Raw genomic sequence first — 24,815 nt, forward strand, 5'->3', positions numbered from 1 at the left:
CCAAAGGTTTTCATAGGAAGTGTTTTCAGTCTTGTTGAATTCTGTGAATTTCTTTATTCCCTCCTTAAGGTCTTCCATAACCCAGTCTTTTTTGAGCAGGGTATTGTGCAGTTTCCAAGCATTTGATTTCTTTTCCCTGGTTTTTCTGTTATTGATTTTTACTTTTATGGTCTTTCATTCAGAGAAGATGTTTTGTAATATTTCAATGTTTTGGGTTCTGCAAAGGCTTGTTTTATGACCTAATATGTGATCTATTCTAGAGAATGTTTCATGTGCACTAGAAAAGAAATTATAGTTTGCAGCTGTTGTGTGGAGTGTTCTGTATAAGTCTATGAAGTGAAGTTGTTTAATTGTAGCAATTAGATCTTCCGTGTCTCTATTGAGCTTCTTACTGCATTTCCTATCCTTCACCGAGAGTGTTGTGTTGAAGTCTCCTGCTATAATTGTGGAGGTGTCTATCTCACTTTTTAATTCTGTTAACATTTGTTTTATGAATGTTGCGGCCCTATCATCATTGGGTGCATAAATATTTAATACAGTTATATGTACCTGGTAAATTGTCCCTTTAATCTTTATGTAGTGTCCTTCTTTATCCTTTGTGGTGGATTTAAATTGAAACTCTATTTTGTGGGAAATTAATATTGCCTCTCCTGCTCTTTTTTGATTGTTGTTTGCTTGATATATTTTTATCCATCCTTTCAGTTTTGGTTTATTTGTGTCTCTTAACTCTAAAGCGTGTCTCTTTTAGGAAGCATACAGACTGATCGTGTTTTTTTATCCAGTCTGCAACTTTCTGTCTCTTTATTGGTGAATTTAGTCCATTTACATTAAGTGTAATTATAGACAAGTATGAGTTTAGTGCTGTCATTTTGATGCCTGTTTTTGACAATTTCATTTTCCATTTACTTTTTTGTGCTGAGTTTTTCTTTGTAGAATGTGTGTTCCTCCTTTTTATAGTAGTTGAATTTATTTTGGTGAGTCGTTATGTTTATCTTGGTTTTTATTTTGAAGTATGGAATTGTTAGACCTTGTTGTGGTTATCTTAATATTTACCCTGGTTTGAGTAAGTAAAAACCTAAGTTGTTTCGCCCTGTATCGCCTTGGTTTCCTCTCCATATGTAATTTCTAAGCCTCCTGTATTTAGTCCCTCTTTTTTCACTATCGTAATCTTTTACATAATCACATCAATGATTCCCTGTTTTGAGCAATTTTTTAATTAATCTTATTTTGTTTTTGTGATTTCCCTATCTGGGTTGATATCAGGATGTTTTGTTCTGTGACCTTGTGTTGTGTTGGTATCTGATATTATTGATTTTCTGACCAAAGAATTTCCTTTAGTAATTCTTGCAGTTTTGGTTTGGTTTTTGCAAATTCTCTAAGCTTGTGTTTATCTGTAAATATCTTAATTTCACCTTCATGTTTTACAATTTTGCTGGATATATGATTGTTCGCTGACAGTTTTTCCTCTTTCAGTGCTCTATATATGTTATCCCATTGTCTTCTTGCCTGCATGATTTCTGCCGAGTAGTGCAACTTATTGATTCTCCTTTGTAGGTAACTTTTCGTTTATCCTTGGGTGCTTTTGAAATTTCTCTTTATCTTAGGTTTTGGCAGGTTTGATGATATGTCTTCGTGATTTTCTTTTGGGATCTATTTTGTATGAGGTTCGATGAGCATCTTGGGTAGATATCTTTTCATCTTTTACAATGCCAGGGAATTTTTCTGCCATCAGATCTTCCACTGTTCTCTCTGTATTTTCTGTTATCCCTCCCTGTTCTGGAACTCGAATCACACGCAAATTATTCTTGATAGAGTCCCCCATGATTCTTAGGGTTTCTTCATAGTTTTAAATTCTATTTGATTTTTCTTCAACTATATTTGTGTCAATTGCCTTATCCTCCAGCTCCCCCACTCTGCATTCCAGTTCCTTGATTCTGCTCCTGTGACTTCCTATTGAGTTGTCTGAATCTGTGACTTTATTGTTAATCTTTTGGATTTCTGAATGCTGTCTCTCTATGGATTCTTACAGCTTATTAATTTTTTCACTATGTTGTTGAATAATCTTTTGGATATCTTCAACTGCTTTATCCGCGTATTCCTTGGTGTTTTCTGTAGATTGCCTTATTTCATTTGTGAGGTCATTCCTGATGTCTTGAAGCATTCTGTATATAATTTTTTTATATTCTACATTTGGCAATTCTAGGAATGTATCTACATCTGGGAATGATTTTGATTCTTTGATTTGGGGGTTTGTAGAAGGAATCATGGTCTGCTTCTTCATGTGATTTGATGTCGACTGCTGTCTCTGAGCCATTTATAAGATATTGTAATATTTTATATTTGCTCACTGAGTCTTATCTTCTTATTTTGTTTTGTTACAATACACCCAGATGGGCTACTAGATTGTGGTATCGTGATTGATGTAGCTTTTGAATCACTTACGTCCTGTTACCAGCTTGCCTGAGCTGTTACCAGGTATATAAGTGTATGAGTCCATTCACTATTCTTGAATACAATCAGCTCAGGTGTCCTGATAGCTGGTCACCTAGTGTGTGGTGTAGGCTCTCACCTATTATCTTAGAGGAGTAGTGGTGATGGTTGTATGCACCAGTTTCTATTAGTGGCAGGGGGTCACATTTCGAGGAGGGCAGGATGCTGACAGCCTTCCTTCAAGTGTCAGTGAGGTAGGTGTGGCTCTATTCTCTAGAGCACTCTGGTGGGTGGGCTTTGCAGCTGTATCTTAGGCACCCAATGCTTGGGTAGGCGTCACTATTCTCAGACCCCTCTAGCAGGTGGCTAGGTGATGTGGGTGGAGTCTCAGCCCTCAGTTCGCTGGTGTGGATCAGCGAGGGCTCTGTTTAATAGGTAGAGAGGTATCTGACCTCCAAAACTTGCCTTTCCACTGCTGAGCTAAAACAATTATGGTCAGATCTCTATCAGAATTGCCTTTACATTGTAATAGCCACCTAGTTACCTGTAGGGTGAAAGCCAAAGACTATGGGTCTGTTAATGCCTGGATGGAGCTGATTCTGTACTGTTATTTCAGTTTAGGGAAGTCAGGGAAGGATTTTTTCTTTGATTGTTAAATGCTGCTTTTCTCAGGCCAGGAGAATGGGTTAGAAAAGAAAGAAGAAAAAAAATTCAGCAGTGCACTTCACTCTCTGGCACAGAGGATTCCAATGTTAATGAAGCTGGCTGGGGCAATGAGGGGTGGAATCAGATATATAGAAGAGAGTAGCCTGGCAAAATATACAAAGTTACTTATGTTGTTTGGTGAGAACTGTTTTTTCTGAGATTCCAGAGCATTGTGTCGCTCGTGTGTGCTGGCTGGATCCCTGCTGAGACTGTCCCAGAGGGTTAGGGCTGCATCCATGCTCACACTGTCTCAGGAAGCCACAATCGGCTCCCCCACACTTAGTCCAAAGCCCAGCACCAAGGTTTCCTTTCTGGGACGCTGCACTCCAGGCTCCAAAACCAGTCGCTGCTTCCCTATAGTTTTTCGTTTTCCTGTCAGCCGCGTCTGTGTGGAGCCTGCGTGTGCTGCCTGGGTCCCCTCTGAGGTTGGTCCTGAGGGTTAGGCCTATATCTGTTCTTCCCTGTCTCAGTAAACCACAATCAGCCCCACCACTCTGACACCAGGAAACCGGTAGGGCTCAAGGCTGCGGCGTGGGACACTGGCTCTGGAAGCGGTCCCTGCTGCAGCGTGGCTTTCGCTCCCCCGTCACTCAGGTCAACTCCTTAGTTCTGTGTTTGATGGTCAGGGTTTGTAGATTGTCCTTTATGTAATCAGTTCACTTGTTTTTTCGAGTCTTTGTTTCAAGAAGTATAAGCGGAATCTTCTACCTAGTCAGCCATCTTGGTCCTGCCCCCGTGTCTGCCTCTTTATGTGATTTGGTATTGACTGTTGTCTCTGAGCAATCTATAAGTTATTGTATTAGTTTATTTTATGCTTGCTTTTTGTATCCTAGCTTCTTGCTTTGTTTAGTTTTGGTATTCCCAAATAAGCTGCTTGAGTGCGCTAGGTTGATTATTTTCACCTTTGAAGCTCTAATGTACTATCACCAGATGGCTAGCACTGTTACCAGGTATATGAGCCTAGGAGTTCATTTACTTTTCTTGTATGCATTCAACTCAGGTGCCCAGGTAGTTGGTCATAAAGTGTGTGGTACAGGCTCTGTCCTACCGTCTTAGAGGGGCAGGGGTTATTGGTGTAGGCAGAAGTATCTGGCTGCAGTAGGGGGTCAGGCTCTGATCAAGGCAGGGGTCTGACAGCTGTCCTCTGAGTGTCTGTGAGGAAAGTGCATCCCTGTTCTGTAGAGCACACGGGTGGGTTCTGCAGAAGGGCGATGGGTACCCAATGCTTTTGGTTGTAAGTTCTGGGAGGTACTACTTACCCTTGGAGCCCTGTCACAGGAGGCTAGGTATTGTGGGTGGAGCCACCAGTCCTTAGGCCCCTGATGTGGGTAGGTGAAGACGCCGTTTAATAGGCAAAGCAGTGTCAAACATCAAACACCCATCTTTCCACCGTTCAGCTGAAACAGTTGCAGTCTGGCGACAAGGGCCTATTCTCCTGAAATGGGCCCACACAGGTCCATGCTGGGGTGAAAGGTATTCAAAGCCCATGGACTGTTTGTGCCTGAACAAGAGCTGCTTCTGTCCTGAGCTCCCCAGCTTAATTGAGCTGGCAGATTATCTTTCCCCCAGTTGTGAACTTATACCTTCTTCAAGGATGGAAAAATGGCTCAGAGTGGTACCAGGGCCTATCTCAGGCCCAGGGAAGTTGACAGCCACTGAAGCCGGCTTGGGGGCTGGGGGCGTGGTAAAATAAACACAAGTAATTAGCTTTTGCTGAGAGTGCCGTTCTTCTCTTGTTCTGGAGGTGTGAGTAGTCTGTGCAACTTGCTGTCCTTCCCTGAGCTAAACGCCTCTGGAACACTACTGCCAGCCCCGCTGCAGTCGCTCCAGGGAACGGTGCCTGAGGGTTCCTGGCTGTTCAGGTCCAGTAACTCCTCTCCACTTCTGAATAGTCTCTCCCTCCCCCTGCCGCTGAGTCCATTTTCTAACTTTACCTTTGATGTTCAGGGCTCCTAGCTTGTCATAAATATAATCGCTTCACTTGTTTTTTCTGGTCTTTTTTGTAAGAGGGATCACTGGTGGCGTCTCAATACTCAAAACTTCATCATTTCTTCCTTTCACTTTAGCTACTCGACATTCAAGAGCAACGTTCAGAGTCTCTTCCGACATCCGTTTTGGTCTTTTCTTTCTTTCCTGTCTTTTAAAGGATCTCTTGCTTTCCTCATGTGTGATGTCCTTGATGTCATTCCACAACTCGTCTGGTCTTCAGTCGTTAGTGTTCAACACGTAAAATGTGTTCTTGAGGTGGTCTCTAAATACAGGTGAGATATACTCAAGGTCATATTTTGGCCCCTTTTGACTTATTCTAATTTTCTTCAGTTTCAACTTGAACTCCCATATGAGCAATTGACAGTCTGTTTCACAATCGATCCCTGGCCTTGTTCTGACTGATGATATGAGTTTTCCCATCTTCTCTTTCCACAGATGTAGTCAGTTTGATTCCTGTGTATTCCATCTGGTAAAGTCCACGTGTATAGCTGCCGTTTATGTTGGTGAAAAAAAATATTTGCAGTGGATGAGTCACTGGTCTTGCAAAATTCTTTCATGAGATTTCTGGCGTCATTTATTTCAGTGATGCTGTATTTTCCAACTACTTTTCCTTCTTTGTTTCCAACTTTAACATTCTAATGACCAGTAATTATCAATGCATCTTGATTGCATCTTTGATCAATTTCAGGCTGCAGAAGTTGTTTAAAATCTTCAATTTCTTTATCTTTGGCATTAGTGGTTGGTGCATAAATTTGAATAGTCATATAAACTAGTCTTCCTTGTAAGTGTATGGATTTTAGCCTATCAGTGACAACATTGTACTTCAGGCTAGATCTTGAAATGTTCTCTTTGATGATATGTAACGTCATTCTTTTGACTCTGGTGGAATATCCATGTTTGTAAGACTGCTCACAGACTGTTTTACCAGAGAGTTTTCTGGTACTGCAACATCTACCACTAATCTCTGTGATCCCTTTGAATTGGCAAAATAAGAATAGTGCTATAGATTTCTTCCAAATACAGAAAACATAAGTATGAAAATGTTCTTGCTGTTGATTATATTCTTTACCAATCTGTTTGTATGGGATTTTTGGTACTTCACTTGAAAAATGAGTCCAAGGTACTGTGATGTGATTGTTTACTTTGTGTGGCCTTTCTAGCCATGGTCTTATAACATCCACCCTGGTGCTTGGGCAGGACTGTGTGATAGGGTAATTGTGGCTCACCAAGAGGATTGTTTATTTTGCCTTCAAAGAGAACCAGTTCCAGAGCAAAGAGGAGGATTCAACTCCCATCAAGGAAGAACAGCCAAGAGCCGAGCGTATATTATGGACCTGAGATCCCTGCACTGAGAAGCTCCTAGAAGCAGGAGACTGAGATAGAGAGAGGAAGCTGTAACCCTGAAGATGGTAAGATGCCATGGCAGGAGAGACCGAGCAACAGGGACCTGGCTATAGGAGATGATGGCCCAGGGAGAAGGAAAGCTGAGTGCCTTTGGAGAGAGGCCGGCCCAAGGCCAGGCAGAGGCACGCCTATGAGCACAGGAGGGAAGAGGCTGTCCTGATAGAAAAACTGTGTTCTGAGTGTCTTTGAGCCTGAGCTATAACTGTTACTTCCCTAATAAACCCCATAATCGTGAATATGGACTATGAGTTCTGTGTGGCCATTGCAATGAGTTATTGAACCCGGCAGAGAAGTAGGGAGTGCTGTGTGAGGGACAGTTGGTGTCAGAGTTAGTGAAGATGGTGGAGAGAGGGTAGTTTTTTCACCAATGCCTTCAATGCAGCTTCGATTCCTTCCTTTTATACCATCAGTTCTTGATCTTATGCTACCTATTGAAATGGTTGAAAATTATCCAGTTCTACTGCAGTGGCTGTATTAATATCAGACAAATTATACTTCAGAAAAAGGAGTATTATTGGGAATAAGTAGGGACATAACATAATAAAGGTTCAATTCTCCAAAAAGATACAACACTCCTAAATGTGTACGTGTCTAACAACAGCGCTCCAAAATACAAAAACTAATAAATCTGAAAGGGGAAATGGACAAATACGCATTTATAACTGGTATCAGTACTTTTCTATCAATAATTAATAGAGCCCTGCTAGTTGAAGTCCAAAGCATCTGTATGAACCACTCATGGATGTCTATGTGTGTGTGTATGTATGTGTGTGTATGTGTGTATGTATGTATATAGTATAAAGAGAAGTAATACAGAAATAAACATAGATACATGTTGTAGTCCTTGGGAGGTACAAACGGTTAATGCATTCAGCTGCTAACCAAAATGTTGGAGGTTTGAGTCCACCCAGAGGCACTTTGGAAGAAAGGCTTGGTGATCTACTTTTGAAAAATTAGCCATTGAACTGACACACTTGTGTGTCAGTACTACTCTGACACACATGAGGGGAGGGGTCACCATGAGTCACATCAGCTTAACAGCAATCGAATGATTTTTTTATGCATTCTGCCAATGTTTGTCTTTTAATTGGTATCTTAGGCTGGGTTCTCTAGAGAAACAAAACCAGTGAGGTGTATATATATATATTTATATATAAATAGCTTTATATCAAGAAAATGGCTCACGAGGCTGTAGAGGCTGGTAAGTCTCAAGTCCATGGGTCAGGCTTGTGGCTTCTCCTGACTCACATAGATGCAGGGACTGCAGAACTCAAGATCTGCAGGTCATACAACAGGTCTGTGGCTCACAGGCTGCAAAGGCTGACAGATCTCAAGATCGGCAGGTAAGCTGGCAGGCTGCGGCTCACAGACTGCGGAGGCTGGTGAATCCCCAAATTGGAAGGTAAGCTGAGAGTTCAAGTCCCAAAAACTTGAGATCAGATGAAGAGGAGCCAGCTGCAGGATTCAGAGTGAGCAAAAGCTCAAGAGCCTTGCCAGAAAGTCCACCTATATTGGATGCAGTCCACACCTCCGAGGAAACTACCTTAGATCTGATTGGCTACTCACAGCAGATTCCATCATGGAGGTAATCACATTATATCACATCTCATCATGGAAATGATTGCATCGTTATTCGACTGCTAAACTACATCATAACTGCCAAAGCACTGAGAATCATGGTCCAACAAAGTTGACACACAACTTTAATGATCCCAATTGTGAATTTAATCTATTTAAATTTAAAGCAATTAATGATAAGGAAGGACTTATGTCTTCTACTTTGTAGTAGGTCATATATGTATTTTGTTTCTCATTTTCTTCACTACCGTCCACTTTTGTGTTTGACTGATTTTTTTCAAGTGTACAATTTTGATCCTCTCCTTATTTCCTTTCCTTATATTTTTTAACTTCTTAGTGGTGACCATGAGGATTACAATTAATATCTTATGTTTATAACAATCTTCTTTTAATGAATACAAATTTAGCTTCAACAGTATACAACATTCTGCTTTTATTCAGCTCAGTTACCTCCCCTACTTACGTTGCTGTTACAAAAATTGCATCTTTATACATTGTGTGTCCATTAAGAGAGATGTGTAAGTATTTTTATGCATTTGTGCTTTAAATCATATATGAAAAAAAGAGTCGTGATATAAAAATATTACTGACTTTGTTTTATCTAAGTAGTTACCTTTACGGAGTCTTCGTTTCTTTTTATGGCTTCAAGTTACTGTCTAGTGTCCTTCCGTGCCAGCCAGGATGATTCCCTGTAGCATTTCTCATAAGGCAGTTCTGCTGCTAACATACTCCCTCAGGTTTTGTGTATCTGGGCATGTCTTAATTTCACCTTCATTTTTGAAAGATAGTTTTGCTAGATATTGACATCTTGGTTCATAGTTTTGTTTCTGTATTTTTTTTCCAGTACCTTAAATACATCATCCGACTATTTTCTTGTCTCAATGGTTTCTGATGAAAAATCAACAGTTAAACTTGTTGAGACTCTCTTGTACATTAGGGGTCACTTATCTGTTGCTGCTTTCAAGTTTCTGTCTTCGTCTTTTGACATTTTGATTATGTCTGTCTGTGGATATCTATGTATTTACTGTCCTTTGAGTTTATTGAGCTTCTTGGATATCTAGATGACATTTGGGAAACTTCCAGTCATTACGTTTTTAAATATTCTTTCTGTCCTTTCATCTTTCTTTCCTTTCTGGGACTCCCTTAATGAGTATATTGGTATGCTTGATGTTGTCCCGCAGGTCCCTTAGGCTCTATTCATTTTCTTCATTCTTTTTCCTTTATGCTCCTCAGTTAGAACAATTTCAGTTGTGCTTTTTCAAGCTTACATTTTCCTGCTTTCTTGCTCAAATCTGCTGTTGAGCTCCTCTAATGAAATTTTTATTTCAGCTATTCAACTTTTCAGCTCTATAATTTCTATTTGGTTCTTTTGTATAATATTTCTTTATTAATGTTTTCTACTTGTTCATACATTCTTCTCTTGGTTTCCTTTTTTTGTGTGTGTGTCTATGGTTTGTTTAGCTCTTTGAGGAAATTTAAGACAGTTGGTTTAAAATCTTTGTCTAGTAATCCCAATATCTGTGTTTCCTTAGGGATGCTTTCTGTTCATTTCTCTTCTTTCTTTCTTCTTAACAAATGAACCATCCTTTTCTTTTTTCTTTTTATGACTTAGAATAGTGTGTTGCAAACTGGATATCTTAGATATTATAATGTGACTCTGGAAATAAGATTCCCTCCTGTCATTAGGGTTTGCTTTTTTTTTTTTTTTTAATTGTTGAGGGCCAGTCATCCATTTGCTTAGTGATGTTTCCAAACTATTTCTGCAAAGATTGTATGTCTTCTCATGTGTGGACACTGAAGTTCTGTTCTGTTATCTCAGCAGTCAGTTCATGACCTGACAGTGCTTTCTTTAAATGCTTGTAGCCAAAAAGAAAAAGTAACATTATCCCAGTCTTTGCAGATTGGCTCTGAACTGGCACGTTCTTTCAATGCTAAGCAAGAGTGCCTAAAACTCTGCCCTAGCCTTCACTTCCTGCCCCCATGGAGCCCAAAGATCAGCCAGAGATGCAAGCCTAAAGCTTTGTCAGGATCTTTATGAGCATGTCTTCATCCTTAGGCAAGAACATTGCACTTCAGATTCCTCAGTATATATGGTAGCCCTTCAAAGCCCTTAAACCACCAACCATTGTCCTTTCAGCCCTTTTTCCAAGCTTTTGGATGTCTCTGCTGTTTTCTCTGTCCTTCATCCTTTGACCCTGGAGGTAGGACCAATTCTTTTTAGCTTCGTACTTCTGAGTTTCCATCACATCATACATTTTTTCTTGTGTGCTGTTGAGTCAATTCTGACTCATAGTGACTATAGGATGGAGTAGAACTTCTCCAAAGGTTTCTAAGGCTGTAATCTTTATGGAAGGGAACGGTCATATCTTTCTCCTGTGGAGTAGTTGGTGGATCAAATCAAACCGTTTAACAGCTGAGTGCTTAACCACTGCACTACTGGGGCTCCTTTTGACATCATGCATCATAATAGATTCTTAACACACCCCTCAGAAACATAGAAGTCCATAAATTATCAAGGATACAGAAGATTTAACATGTAAAAAAATACCAAATTGCTATATGTGTATTTGTGTGTATTATCTAACCATGAAAGAATATACATTCATCTCATGCACATACATAACATAGTGTGTATAAAAATTAACTGTATACTGTGTTATAAAGCAAGTCTCAACAAATTTCAAGAGTCTGTAATAATATAGAGGATACTATGTAAGTACACCATAATTAAAAAAAAAAACCATCTTAGAAAATGAAAATACAAAATCTCCATTTTTTTTTTTATGTAAGTACACCATAATTAAAAAAAAAAAAAAACCATCTTAGAAAATGAAAATACAAAATCTCCATGTGCTTGGATATTTTAAAATACTATGAGTCAAAAAAGACATCATAATGAAAATTAGAATACATTTTGAAGTAAACAATTATGGAGATAGTGCATACAAAAATTTGTGCAGTACAGACAATATAATATAGGAAACTTATAGCCTTAAAAATATAATTGGAAAGAACAAATCTTGAAAAATAAGTGAGTTAAACATCCATTCAAAATGTTGGGAAAAAACCAGAAACAAACATTCATAGGAATTTTTGTTTCTATTAATGATTGAATACATGCAACAGATGATCAACAAAGACTAAAGTTGATTCTTAGAAAATGCTAGTAAAATTGACAAACTTTAGGCAAGATTGATCAAGTGAAAAAGAATGAAGATATAAAAAACGAATATCAGGAATTAGAAAGAAAATGACTACAGATCTTGCAGAACATAAAGATAATGTGAGAATGTTATGAACCGTATTAGCCAATAAATTTGCAAATTTAGGTAAAGTAGGCAAACGTATCATACCATGTAAGTTAATAACAACGATTCAGGAAGAAACAGGAAGCAAAAGTAATTCCACAACTGTTAATACAATTGAATTAGAGCTCAAACTATTCTCAAAAAGAAAACTTCATATCAGATGGCTTTTCCTGCAAATTCTGCCAAATATTCAAGAAATATTTCACAAATTCTTCAATATAAAAGGAAATATATACCCAAACTCATTTTATAAAGCTTGTAGAATGAATATTGATACCAAAACCTGACAAGAGCAGCAGAAGATGGGAAAATTACAGGCCAATGTCACTGATGAACATAGATGCAAAATATAAAAAGAAATAGGCAAAACAAATCCAGCAATACTCTAAAGAAGAATATATTATGACCAAGTTGGGTCTATCCCAAGAATTCAAGGTTAGTTTAACATTCAAAAATGAATCAGTATAATTTGCCATATGTACAGGAAAAATAAATGTGATTATATTAATAGGTGTAATAAAATAAGTATTTGATAACCTTCAGCATCCACTCATGTTTTTTAAAAGAACATCTAGCATGCCATGAGACCAGAAGAACCAGAAGGTTCCCAGCTGCTGTCGCTGAACATTTTGATCAAAGAGTCCATAGAAAAGCCCTGATCAAAAGGGGGAAAATGCAGAACAGAATTTCAAATGAACCCTAGACTTTTTGGAGCCACTGAGGGTGAATGAACTCCTGAAACTATTGCCGTGAGATAATCTTTAAACATTACACCAAAAGCATTCCCTTGAATCGTCTTAAAACCGAAGTATGAAAAAGAAAAAACCAAACTGTTGCTGTTGATTCCAACTCAGAGACTCTGTAAGACAGAATAGCACTGCCCCATAGAGTTTCAAAGGTGCAGGTGGTGGATTCAAACTGCTCTTCTTTTGCTTGGCTACCGTATCACTTAACCACTGTGCCATGAGGGCTCCAGAACATTAGCTTACTTAACCAATAAAAATGGTCTACCTTGAGCATATGCTCTTTTAAGAACTGTCTACATGGCATCAGATTGACAACAGCTACTGAAAAGATTAGATAGGAACCTTAAGGAGCAGTGGGTTTATGTTAATGACAGAGGAACAACTCAGAAAAGGAGGGTAAGAATGGTTGCACAACTTCAAGAATGTAGCCAGTGTTATTAAATTGTACAGGTAGAAACTGTTGAGTTGGTGTATGTTTTGCTGCATATATTCTCAACCAGAAAAAATACAGGTAATAATTAACAAAAAATGTCAAGGAGAGCTAAATATTTTGAAAATAAGACAGAGTTGCGTGTGAGGGAATGAGTGGGGTGAGCTGTTTTAGATTAATAGTAAAGGCTTATGGGAGCAGGATATTTGAGGAGATAACTGACCTATATCAAAGGAGAGAATAGGTTTATGAAGTTCTGAAGGGAGGGATATTGCCAATAAAGGAAAGAGTTGTTTCTGAGGCCCTTAAATAACCAAGTGTTTTGGCACATTTGAGGAAGCTCAGGAAATAAGTCATGGCTAGTGTGGAGTGAACCGAGGGAAGACTGTTAGGAAATGAGGTTAGTATGGTGAGCAAGCCCCACATCATGAAAGACCATGGGAAGGATTTGGGAATTTTTCCTAATTGCTATGAGAAGCCACTGAAATGATGCTGTTATGTAGATTGTAAGAGGGAAGATCGGTGCATGGAGTCCAGTTTTAACCAAGAGATGATGGTGGATGTAAGGTGGAGGTAGTGAGAAGTGGATAGAGTCAGGATTTATGTTAAGGTAGTGCCAAGAGTCCAGAATATGTCAATGGATTGGATGCAAGATTTGAATAAAGGAGAGAAATGAAGGATGATTTCTAGGTTTTTGTCCTGAACAACCCAGAGGATAGTGAGAACATTTGCTGAGATAAGGAAGACTGGGAGGTAGATAAGACACTTGGACGAAGAATTTTATTTGAACCACATTAAGTTTGAGATGCCTAGTAGACATTCCAGTGGAGATGTGAGGTCAGCCATTGGTGAAGGAACAGGGCAGAGTATGTAAATGAGGGTATCCTAGGGCTCAGGTGGAATTGACTGCCATGAATTGGCTCAGATAACCTAGACAGTGAGAAGTGATGAGTGATGTTACTTAAACAGGGCATGGAAATCAATGAAAAAGGTGTGGGAGTGGCAGGGAAGCTAAGGTAGAGAAGTTTCTCTCTCCCTAAACCTGATTAGCTGGATTTGAAGACATCATAAGTTCCTGTATGAGAAATATCCAGCAAATTACCAGTTGATTTAATAAATTGATAACAAAGTCCACCTTTCAGCCAAAGATTGAAAAGCAAACAAACCAATTGTCATCCAGTGAATTCTAACTCTTATCAACCCTATAGGACTGAGTAGAACTACCCCATAGGGTTTCTAAGGAGCAGCTGGTGAATTCAAACAGCAGACCTTTTGGTTAGCAGCTTAGCTCTTACCCACTGCACCACCAGGACTCAGACCAAGAATAACACATGTGAGGAACTTACTCCTTAGTTCAATCAAGTATGTAGAAATTGAAATTTGTAATTTTGGAGATTCCTCTCTTTTTTTTTCGAAATGGGGGGCATTGAGATGGAGGATTTTCCTATGCCCACCATCCTAAGGGATTTAATTAACCCATAGTTGAGACATTGTAAACATCTCAAGAAATTATTACCTTTGAGAAATTTGAGGGTGAGTAGGCATATCACCTGGCTCCTCTTAAACTCCTTATAAAAACCTGACTTGAAGACTCACCTGCCTTTTTGAATAAGTGCCAGCTTGAATAGGCAGGGTTCAGGGAATTGCCAACCAAAGGTATGGTTTCTCCAGAGGCCTCCAAGGGATGTAAAAGAAGAGTGGAGCCAGACCCCGTGCTTGGGACACACCCTTGGTAGGAAATATTTGAGTGTGTGTGTGGTGGGAGTGCACTGGGTGTGGGAGAGTGGGGTGGGTGGGTAATAGGGAAATGCCTGTTTTGTTTTTTTTTTTTTTTTAAGAAACAGTTTTTTACTTTTTTTTTTTTTTTTTTTTTAATTACAATGAACAGTTCAGTGGAGACACATTCCTTATCTGCAGGGGCTAGTGGAAGTGCTGACAGCTGAGAATGTAGCCTGCTCCCCAAGTGCCAGTTGGCATTTTGGAGAGAAAACTTGATGTTTGGAACACTGACTGGCCCTGCCTTTTCTAAATAATTAAGGGTGGTGGGGTGGTGGTAAGAGAAAGAGGATGGTCTATGAACACTGACCCTGGAAAATTAACCCGAGTGTGTGGGTTGTGGATAGCAGGAAAAGAACATCACCCGCAAATGACAGCAGTGCCTTTATTTATTTATTCATGCTTCTTTTTAGTTCTGAGTTGTTTTTAAGCCATAAATTAATGGGGCCACCATGAATTTTCAGAGAATGAGTTTTACAAAAATCTAAGTGTTTTAAATATTGCCAGGATTTACTTATATACGCTGTATATGAGAAAAGTCCTTCCAGTTATAGGGAGGAGAAAGAAAGTATATTCAGGAATTAAATTTTCACAGTTCTCTGAATTCTTATATTTCTCCTGTTGTCCATTTTTCTTTTTTTGTCCTTCATCCACCCCTTCCACCTTGACCCACTGTCTTCATCATCTAGTGCTGCCATAACAGAAATACCATGAGTGGATGGCTTTAACCAAGAGAAATGTAATACCTCACACTAAAGTAGGCTAATAGTCCAAATTCAAGGCATCAGCTCTAGGGGAAAGCTTTCTCTCTCTTTCGGCTCTGGAAGAAGGTCCTTGTCCTTAGCCTTCCCATGGTCAAGGAGCTTCTCAGGTGCAGGGACCTTGGGTCCAGAGGACATGCTCTGCTCCTGGTGCTGCTTTCTTGATAGTCTGAGGCCCCCAACTCTCTGCTTGCTTCCCTTTCGTTTTATCTCTGGAGAGATAAAAGGTGGTGCAGGCCACACCCCAGGGAAAGGTGACCTGAGTGAGGGTGGTGTTACAATCAATCCCACCCTAATCCTCTTAAAGTAAAATTACAATCACAAAATGGAGGACAACTACACAATAGTGGGAATCATGGCCTAACCAAGTTGAGACACACATTTTTTAGGGTCATAATTCAATCCATGACACCCACCAAACCAAACTTGTCACCATCAAGTTGATTCCAACTCATAGAGACCCTAGTTGATTCGAACTCATAGAGACCCTATAGCATAGAATAGAACTATTCCATAGAGTTTCCAAGGACTAGTTGGTGGATTCGAACTGCTGACCTTTTGGTTAGCAGCTGAGCTCTTAACCACTATGCCACCAGGGCTCCTCTTGATCCACAGTCCACCCTAATTCACCACTGTGTTAGAAACTAAGGTTTTGCTACTCTGAAATAAGAACCTTTTACTATACTTTTGTGTTAGTGGTTGCTTTTGGTACGTCTTTAAGCACTGAACAGTTACCTCACACCCGTTAAAAACCCATTGCCACTGAGTCTATTCCAACTCATAGCGGCCCTATAGGGCAGAGCAGAACTGTGCCATAGACTTTCCAAGGAGCGCCTGGTGGATTTGAACTGATGACCTTTTGGTTAGCAGCCATAGCTCTTAAACAGTACACCACCAGTGTGGGAGGGGTTTAATTGATAACATGATGTCTGGGCTCCAAGGGAGATGGAATGGATGTGCAGGAGAAGGGCATGCAGAGTCTGCCTGTATAGTCACCAGAACTCTGTTCAAGATCATAACACACCTCAGTAATCACTTGAATCTAAACATACAACTTTAACAGTTGATGTAAATGACTTTACACATGAATTTTGGAACTCAACTCTTTCTCAATGGAAGTTCCTTCAACCTAGCCGTTTGTTTGTATTCCCTTAATAATTATGAAAGCTAACATTTATTGTGTTCATTCTGTGTGTAAGGCCTTTTTCTAAGTGCCTTGTGTGTTTTCTTTAACCTGCGTAACAACCTTTTGAATAAGACCCATTTTAGAAATGGGAAACTGAGGCAGTGAGAGGTAAAGTAACGTGCCCAGATCACCCAGCTGATAAATTGAGTTAGGATTTAAACCCAGGCAGTTTGTTTCAGAATTTGCTTATGTAATCACTGTACATGACAGCAGTGAGCCCTAGTGGCTCTGTGGTTAAAGAACTTGGCTGCTAACTGAAAGGTCAGTGGTTCGAACCCACCAGCCTCTCTGTAGGAGACAGATGTGGCAGTCTGCTTCAGTGAAAACCCTATGGGGCAGTTTTACTCTGTCCTTTGGGGTCACTGTGAGTTAGAATCGACTTGATGACAGTGGGTTTTGGCACATAATACTAATGTGCAGTGTATTCTGTATGCCGTGTATATGTTCAGAAACTAATTTTCCGAACATTTATGCCATATATAGATTACCAATCCAGTTGCCATTGAGTAGATTTTCACTCATGACGACCCCGTGAGTTTTCAGAGTAGGACTGCCCTCCATACGGTTTTCAATAGCTGTGACTATTTGGAGGTAGATTGCCAGGCCTTTCTTCCAAGGCAACTCTGAGTGTATTTAAACTGCCAACCTTTCAGTTAGTAGCTGAGCACTTAACTCTTTGTGCCACCTAATACATATATATACTAGGAGGTTTTCCTCCTTATTTGTACTTTAACGTTTTTTAGACTCTTACGAATACTTGTTCCTGGCAGTGAACTGGATGCTAAAGAACAGAATAGGCACATGTAACCCTCTCTCACCTTCTCCCTCCCCTCTTTCACAGAGATGAAATAAAAAGGAATTAATGAAGACAGATCATTGGATTAGGGCCCATACTCAGGGCTCTAACAGCATGGGGGGTTTCTCCTGTCACTTCAGTTCTTGTTCAGGAATTGGTACCTGCTTTTTGTGAATCACAAAGACCAGTGCTGTATATCAAGCCATTTAGATTTGGGGTATGGAGCAGTGATTTAAAAAAATTAAATTTTATTTTCAGAGATTTTTTCTAATAATTGTTTACATTTATTTATTTATTTTTAAAGTTAGACCCTGCTTTATTTTAGAGAGGAACAAACTTTCAAAGTTTTTAAGCAAACATTGGTCAGGGCTGGGCTTTTTTTTTATATTAACTTTTATTGAGCTTCAAGTGAACGTTTACAAATGAAGTCAGTCTGTCACATATAAGTTTGTATACACCTTACTCCGTACTCCCACTTGCTCTCCCCCTAATGAGTCAGCCCTTCCAGTCTCTCCTTTCGTGACAATTTTGCCAGCTTCCAACTCTCTCTATCCTCCCATCCCCCCTCCAGGAATTGGCACCTCCTTTTTGTGAATCACAAAGACCAGTGCTTTATATCAAGCCATTTAGATCTGGGGTATGGAGCAGTGATTTAAAAAAATTAAATTTTATTTTCAGAGATTTTTTCTATTAATTGTTTACATTTATTTTAATTGTATATTCTAAAACCCCTACAAAAAGGCATGAAATAATTGTTTAAATTTTAATTCATATGGGTCAAAATGTATGTTAAACTACCTATCGTCACCTTCACAGTCGTCGTTATGTTTGAGCCAATTGTTGTGGCCACTTGTTACCAAGTATGACCTGCTTCTCCAGGGACTGATCTCTCCTGACAACATGTCCAAAATATGTGAGATGAAGCCTCGCCATTCTTGCTTCTAAGGAATATTCTGGCTGTACTTCTTTCAAGACAGATTTGTTCATTCTTTTGGCAGTCCATGGTATATTCAATATTCTTTGCAAACACCGTAATTCAATGCCTTCAATTTTTCTGTGGTCTTCCTTATTCATTGCCCACCTTTCGTATGCGTATGAGGCGACTGAAAGCACCATGGCTTGAGTCAGGCGCACATTAGTTTTCAAGGTGACATCTGTACTTTTGAACACTTTAAGAGGCCTCTGGCAGCAGATTTGCCCAATGCAATGTGTCGTTTGATTTCTTGACTGCTGCTTCCATGGGTGTTTATTGTGGATCCAAGTAAAAATGAAGCCCTTAATGACGTGAACATTTTCTCCGTTTATCATGATGTTGCTTATTGGTCCAGTTGTTAGGCTGTTAGTCTGTAGTCTTTGATCTTCAGCAGTAAATGCTTTAAGGCCTCTTCACTTTCAGCAAGCAAGATTGTATCATCTGCATATCTCAGGTTATTAATGAGTCTTGCTCCAATCCTGATGCCTTATTCTTCTTCAGACCAGCTTCTCAGATTATTTGCTCAGCATACAGGTTGAATACATATGGTGAAAGGATACAACGGTGATGCACACCTTTCTTGACTTTAAACCATGCTGTATTCCTTGTTCTGTTTAGATGACTGCCTCTTGTTCTATGTACAGGTTTCTCATAAAAACAGTTAAGTGTCCTGGAAATCTCATTCTTCCCCATGTTATCCATAATTTGTTATGAGCTGGAGTAGGTCTCAGAAATAATGTACCATTTCTTCCAGTTGGTTGTGCATGGCTGCCTACTTCCCTAGGTGGTAGCAGCTAAGGCCTGTCTCAGAAACACTCTCCTCCCCACTTAGCATGAGTTTTCACACTGGTCCATCTTCTTTCCCTTGTGTGTCTCCTGCCCTCCTCAGTGGCTGGGGAAAATGATAGTAGTCCACTGATGAGATTTATTCTTTTATTATACTTTATTTTATTATTTGTTTTTATAACATAGTTCTGTTAAAATCAAGGGTAATAAAAATGTTTGTATGATGGAAGTGGATAATCCCACCCACTGTGTCCATCTAAAGTTTCATGAGAAAACTGTGCCCACAACAGAGGGCTCCCACTCCTCTGGCTCACTGTATTTTCTCCTTGTTTATTTGCTCTTCCCTCTTTCCTGATGGATGCATGGAACCACTGAGCTTCAGGACTCCACAATTCTGCTTTTCATACCAGTGTTACTGTAATCTTGGGTTCATGGGCTGCCTTGCCACAGATTTACTCATTCTGTTTCTGTTAATTATTTCATTACTTAAAAATCTCTCATGAATTTTTCCAGAAGTACATTCTATTCCTCAAAAACTTGGAAGCAATGGGAAAGTATGCAAAAAAAAAAAAAAAAAAAAAGCAAGAAAACATACGTAATGCATAGAATAAATTATTAACGTTCCGATATGTCTATTTTCTTGCTTATATTGGCATGTATGTGTATTAGAGTCTCTGGTTGATGCAAATGGTTAATATCTTGAGCTGCTGACAGAAAGTTGGAGTTCAGGTCCACCCAGAATTGCTGTGAAAGAGAGGTCTGGCAGCCTACTTCCGAAAACTCAGCCATTGGAACCCCTATGGGGTACAGTTCTACTCTGGCACACTGGTGTCATCATGAATCAGAACTGACTCAGTGGCAACTGGTTTTATGTGTGTATTAGCACACACATTTATGTATATTAACACAGATATTACATCCTGATATTTTCATTCAACATTAGTCTTTTCATGGTAATTTTTTTTTGTTTTTTTTTAATGAGGGCATTAAATTACTTTGTAATATTCTGTGTGCATGTAGTATATGGTTTTTAGCGATTTGACTATAGTTGCAATAATGTACATGTTTCTAGTAATCTTCAACCTATACTTACCTCTTTTTAACATACATCTCTGCCATTAAATCTCTTTGTTTAAGTGTTGTTTAACACTCATTACGCCTAAGGGATGGTCTCAGAAGCAGCCCTGATCAATTTTTCTCCCTCTTACTCATGAAGCCCCTTAATGTATTTCAAGGTATCAACTACGAAGGATTTTACGTACTTATCCTTTGTTTATTTTTCATTCAGTCAGTATATTCCATGGGCCAGAAGTAGTCTATGTTATGCAGATACAGTGGTGAAAGGTACACACTGTCCCTGTCGTCATGAAGGGGACAACCCAGTGCAGGTGGGAGGAGCACTGGGGAAATGCAGCTGAGAGAAAGGACAGACAACCCTCCAGGAACCACACTGGACTTCAGAGAGGCTTGTTGGCTGCTGTTCACCTGGCAGGCTTCTAGATACCAGAGTACCCTTGGGCTTGGTGCCTGCTCCTCTCTCTATTGACACCCTCCCTCTAGGATGCCTCAGTGAGTTTACTGCTGTCTATTTGTAGCTATGGACCTGAGGTTTATACCTCCATCCATTCAAACTCCTCCTGGGTCCAGACTCATATATTCAAATGTCAGCCTAACTCTCTGTATTGACCTCTTTATGCATTATAATGATACATTCCTCATATGGCCATCATGAAAAGCAAACATGAAAGGAAAAGCACAGGAGTGCCTGGCACCAGTGTAGGTACTCAATGAGCATTAGCTGTTGGTATTATTCTTGACATCTCCGTGTGGGGTGAAGTTTTATTACCGGACATCTCCATGTGGATATCTAACAGCTGCACCATGTTATCTAGGCTATGAAACAATTCTTGGTTCCAACCACCATTCCGTTCTTATCGATGAATTTCTCAGGACTTCGGTGATGGGAGTGTGTGTTTTTCCACACAATGGACATGATTAGGAATGGTAGGCCAGGTCCTGCACAATAAATTGCTCCAACATTCCTATGGGTGACCATTGAGACAAGTTTCAGCCACTGAATGTAGCAAAGAATTGGAACTACTCTCAGCTGTTCATGTGAGTACTCTCAATCCAGAATATCTGGTAAATCAACTGTTAGGGATTGAATTGTGTCCCTCCAAAATGTATGTGGAAATCCTAACCCCTGTACCTGTAATTCTGACCTTGTTTGGAAATAAGGGGCCTGCTTTTATTATGTGAATGAGGTCATACCAATGTAGGGTGGGTCCTAAGCCTAACTCTTCTTAGTTATAAAAGGAGCAGAATACACACAGACACAAACAGGTGAAAAGGAAGACAGACAAAGAAGACAGATGCTTCTAGAAGGCCAGGAACACAAATGATTGCTGGCATCTACTAGAAGCTGAGGTAGACAAGGAAGGACCTCCCACTACAGCCATGCCCTGAATTCGAACTACTACCTGCTAAACTGTGAGAAAATAAATTTCTGTCCTTTAAAAGCCATCCAGTTGTGTTATTTTTTGTTATGGAGGGACTAGGTAACTAACACACATACCCGTTCTTATAAGTTCAGCCCAGTGCAGAATAATTTTCTTCCCTCCTTGGTCTAGCCCACCCGAACCTCCTCTTTCCCTATCAGTGTCCTTTGCTTTCACCTAAGAGCTATGACAGAGTCCGCTTGATGCTGACGCATTGAAATTTCAATTTATTTTTTATTTATGATTACTATTAATTCCAATATTTTCTACAGTTTTCAATGGAGACAGTCCTATAATCTATGAATAGCAGTTATACTTTTTTTGTACTAGCTTACACTTCCAGTGTTAAATGTTTAATAAAAATAATGATAGAAGCATCCTTATTTTATTTTTTATTAATTTTAAAGAGAATGTCCCACACGTCACCATGAACTATCATGCTAGTTGTAGTTTTCCACGTTCGGGAACTCCTTTTCTGTTCCATGTTTGCACCTAGTCCTTATCTGTCCGTGTGATTGGATTTTATCAACCTGCTTTGCCCCCATCTCTTGAGGTGAGCATATGTCTTCTCTTCTTTCACCTATGCATGTGGTGAATGAAATTACTAAATCTTTAATGTTCACTCAAATTTGTATGCCTACAATAAACCGCCTTGATCATGGCATGTTACGTGGTTTACCCTTTGCTGGATTTCCTTTGCTGGCATCTTATGTAGGGTTTTGCATCTCAGTTACTGAGTGTGCTTGTCCTCTAACTCTTCTTCTACCTTCCTTCTCTAATTTGTTATCATTTTTAAACTAGCCATAAGGATCAAGTTAGGGGAGTGTCTCATGGTTTTCTAATCTCTGTTGACTGCGTACAAGATTAAAATGACTGTTTCTTGCATGTTTGCTGGAACCTGACTGGAAACGATCTAGGTCTGCCATTTTCTTTGTAGGGAGATCTTGAACTACTGACCCATTTTATTTAGTGGTTAAAGGCCTCTTCTGGTGCTAATTTACTTGTAAAAAATTCTGATGCATGTTCTAGATTGCTCGAATCTCATCTTTAAATATTGATTATCAGGGCTTGTAGCCTCATGCAAGCCAATTAATCAATCCCAGATTTCCCCAAAGTCAGGCTCTGCAACTATTCCCGGTACCAAATTCCCTCATCTAAGACTTATTTGCAAAGAAAGATACAACAGTATGCTATCTACGCGGTTGTGTATCCGCAGCCTTCTTGAGTCCATAACGTGAGGTTACAGTCTTCTAATACTTTTTTTGTAATTGTTCTCTTTCTTTTTTTTTTTTTTTTCCTTTTTTCACTGCCAATACCGCCCCCCACCCCAGTCTAGTAGTTTTAAAGTTGTGCGTTTCAGGTTCAAGTCTGTAATCCAGCTGGGATTCTGTGTGTGCTGCATGTGTGCATCAAAAGAACACGCTTCTAGAAGCAGAAAGCAGGCAGTGCGACTGTTCGGTGATTGGCGGGGCGGGGGGAGGGGAGCTGCTGCCCAGAGAGGGCGCCCGAGGGAGGCAGGAGATGCCGGGCTGCCCACCGCAAGCCCGCAGACTCCAAGGAGGCGGAACCTGCGTGCACCATGAGCCTTTTGAGACAGGCCCAAGCCCGCCCAGCCGGGTGCTAACCTCGCACCCGCCAGGCTTGCGGGTTCCCCCAGGACTAGGGGAAGCCTGAGGCCAAGGAGGACAAGACCTAGGGTCTGGACCTGGGAACTGGTTCTGCCACGTGTGATCGCAGCACTTACGCTGGGAAGGAGGGCAGGAAGCATATCGCAACGTGCGTCCGGACGATGACCCAGAAGGGCAGGAGTTGTGGTCACCCACGGACTCTGCGTCTGCATATGGACGCCCCCAGGGTGCAATTCCAGGAGCAGAAGGCAAAGCCACAGAGGCCACAGTGCACCTCGCTGATGCTCCCCAGGGGCATTTCCCTAAATTTGGGGAACAGTCCCTCCTCTGGGCTAGGGACTTTGTTTCCTCCATTGTCATCACTGACTGTGAGCAGACTCTTGTCTAGGCAGACTAACGAGGAGTTATCAAAATGAGCTCCAAACTCCGGATTTGAGTTAAGGATCATAAATTAACACAGAGAAATACGACTTTAGCAATAAGTGCCTGCTTGAAGCCCAAGTTGCCTGAAAACACGGAATTTCAGTCTTTCAGCTCCTCTGCTAATCTAGGGACTAAGAACAGGATCTCACTGGAGCTCAAAGATGTGGGGCACTGGGAATACTCTGGGTCTGTCTGCTCATGGCTGATTGCCTGATTCCCAGTTTTATTATACAGCTTAAATACAGACCAGAAGAGGAGTTTGGGGCTTGACACCTGACATCTTAACACCAGTTCCTGTTTCTTGAGGAAGGAAGAGGTAAAATAAATCAGCGTTTGCTGTTTCCTTCTCCATCCCCGGAAGTCCTGATGAAGACCCTCTCAGGTAAGGATTGACAGGGAGTGGCTTGGTTTACTATTCAACTTTGTCCTTCAGTAACTTTGTTTATGTCCTGCATGTAAACTGTTGTGCATTGAGAAGCATTCTAATTCTTGTGCAGAAGGACTAGACCTCCTGCAGAATGACTATATTGTGCCTCCCTCGGGCACCCCTGTCTGCGCAGCACCCCCCAACGCCAACTGCCCAACTGCCTCTCTCCTGGCATTCTGCTTCTAGAAGCATGTTCTTTTGATGCAGAGATGCAGCACACACAGAATCCCAGCTGGATTACAGACTTGAACCTGAAGACCTTATGCAGAATGACAATTTATGAACCACTAAGCTCAGTACTAAAGCAGGTACTTACCCCTCAGAGAAGGCCCTGGGGGAGGTTGACACCTGCATTCCCCAGCGCTCCTGCTGCTCTAGAAGTGCCTGAAATGCCTCTCTGGGAAAGGCCTTCAGAGTAGTAGGCTCATGGCCCACGTGGGAATTCAGGCCTATTTTTCTGTTAGAACATCTCATTTCGCTCTGAAAATATTATTATCCAGTTTATCCACCAGGCATGAGTACAGACATCTCATATTTTCAAAATTAACCCCATTCTCTAATACTAATGTGCCACCAAGAGTATATTCCAAAGTTTTTCCAATAGGCTAGAAAGTCTTTGCAAAGAGGGGAGTCCTGCGCCATGTTGTGCAGTGACAACAGGGTTGGCATAATATGTTTACCGAGATACCTACCACTTTTTTTAATTTTTTATTGTGCTTCATTTGAAACTTTACAGAGCAAATTACTTTCTTGTTCAACCATTTATACACAATTGTTTTGTGACATTGGTTGCAATATTCATGATGTGTCAATATTGTCCTCTCCTATGCTCCAGTTCCCCGTTTCCATCCGCCATGATTCCTGTTCTGTCCTGCCCTCTTTTCAGTGCTTTTGGGCTGGTTTTGTACTTTTGGTCTCATACACATGATTGAACTAAGAAACACTTTCTTCACGTGTGTTGTTGTTTGTTT

The 24,815-nt window shown here is 40.3% G+C and overlaps 1 long non-coding RNA gene across 1 annotated transcript in view; it reads left to right on the plus strand.

Annotated features, from left to right (window-relative positions):
• Positions 1–23,967, plus strand: part of LOC135229544 (uncharacterized) — a 335,530-nt gene extending 311,563 nt beyond the window's left edge. The window contains exons 3-4 of the long non-coding RNA XR_010320226.1: positions 6,380–6,533; positions 23,652–23,967. This is a non-coding gene — a long non-coding RNA (uncharacterized LOC135229544). The remainder of the gene's footprint in view (positions 1–6,379; positions 6,534–23,651) is intronic.
• Positions 23,968–24,815: the final 848 nt, after the last annotated feature.

Source organism: Loxodonta africana, unplaced genomic scaffold, assembly GCF_030014295.1.
Source record: "Loxodonta africana isolate mLoxAfr1 unplaced genomic scaffold, mLoxAfr1.hap2 scaffold_36, whole genome shotgun sequence".
Lineage (NCBI taxonomy): Eukaryota > Metazoa > Chordata > Mammalia > Proboscidea > Elephantidae > Loxodonta > Loxodonta africana.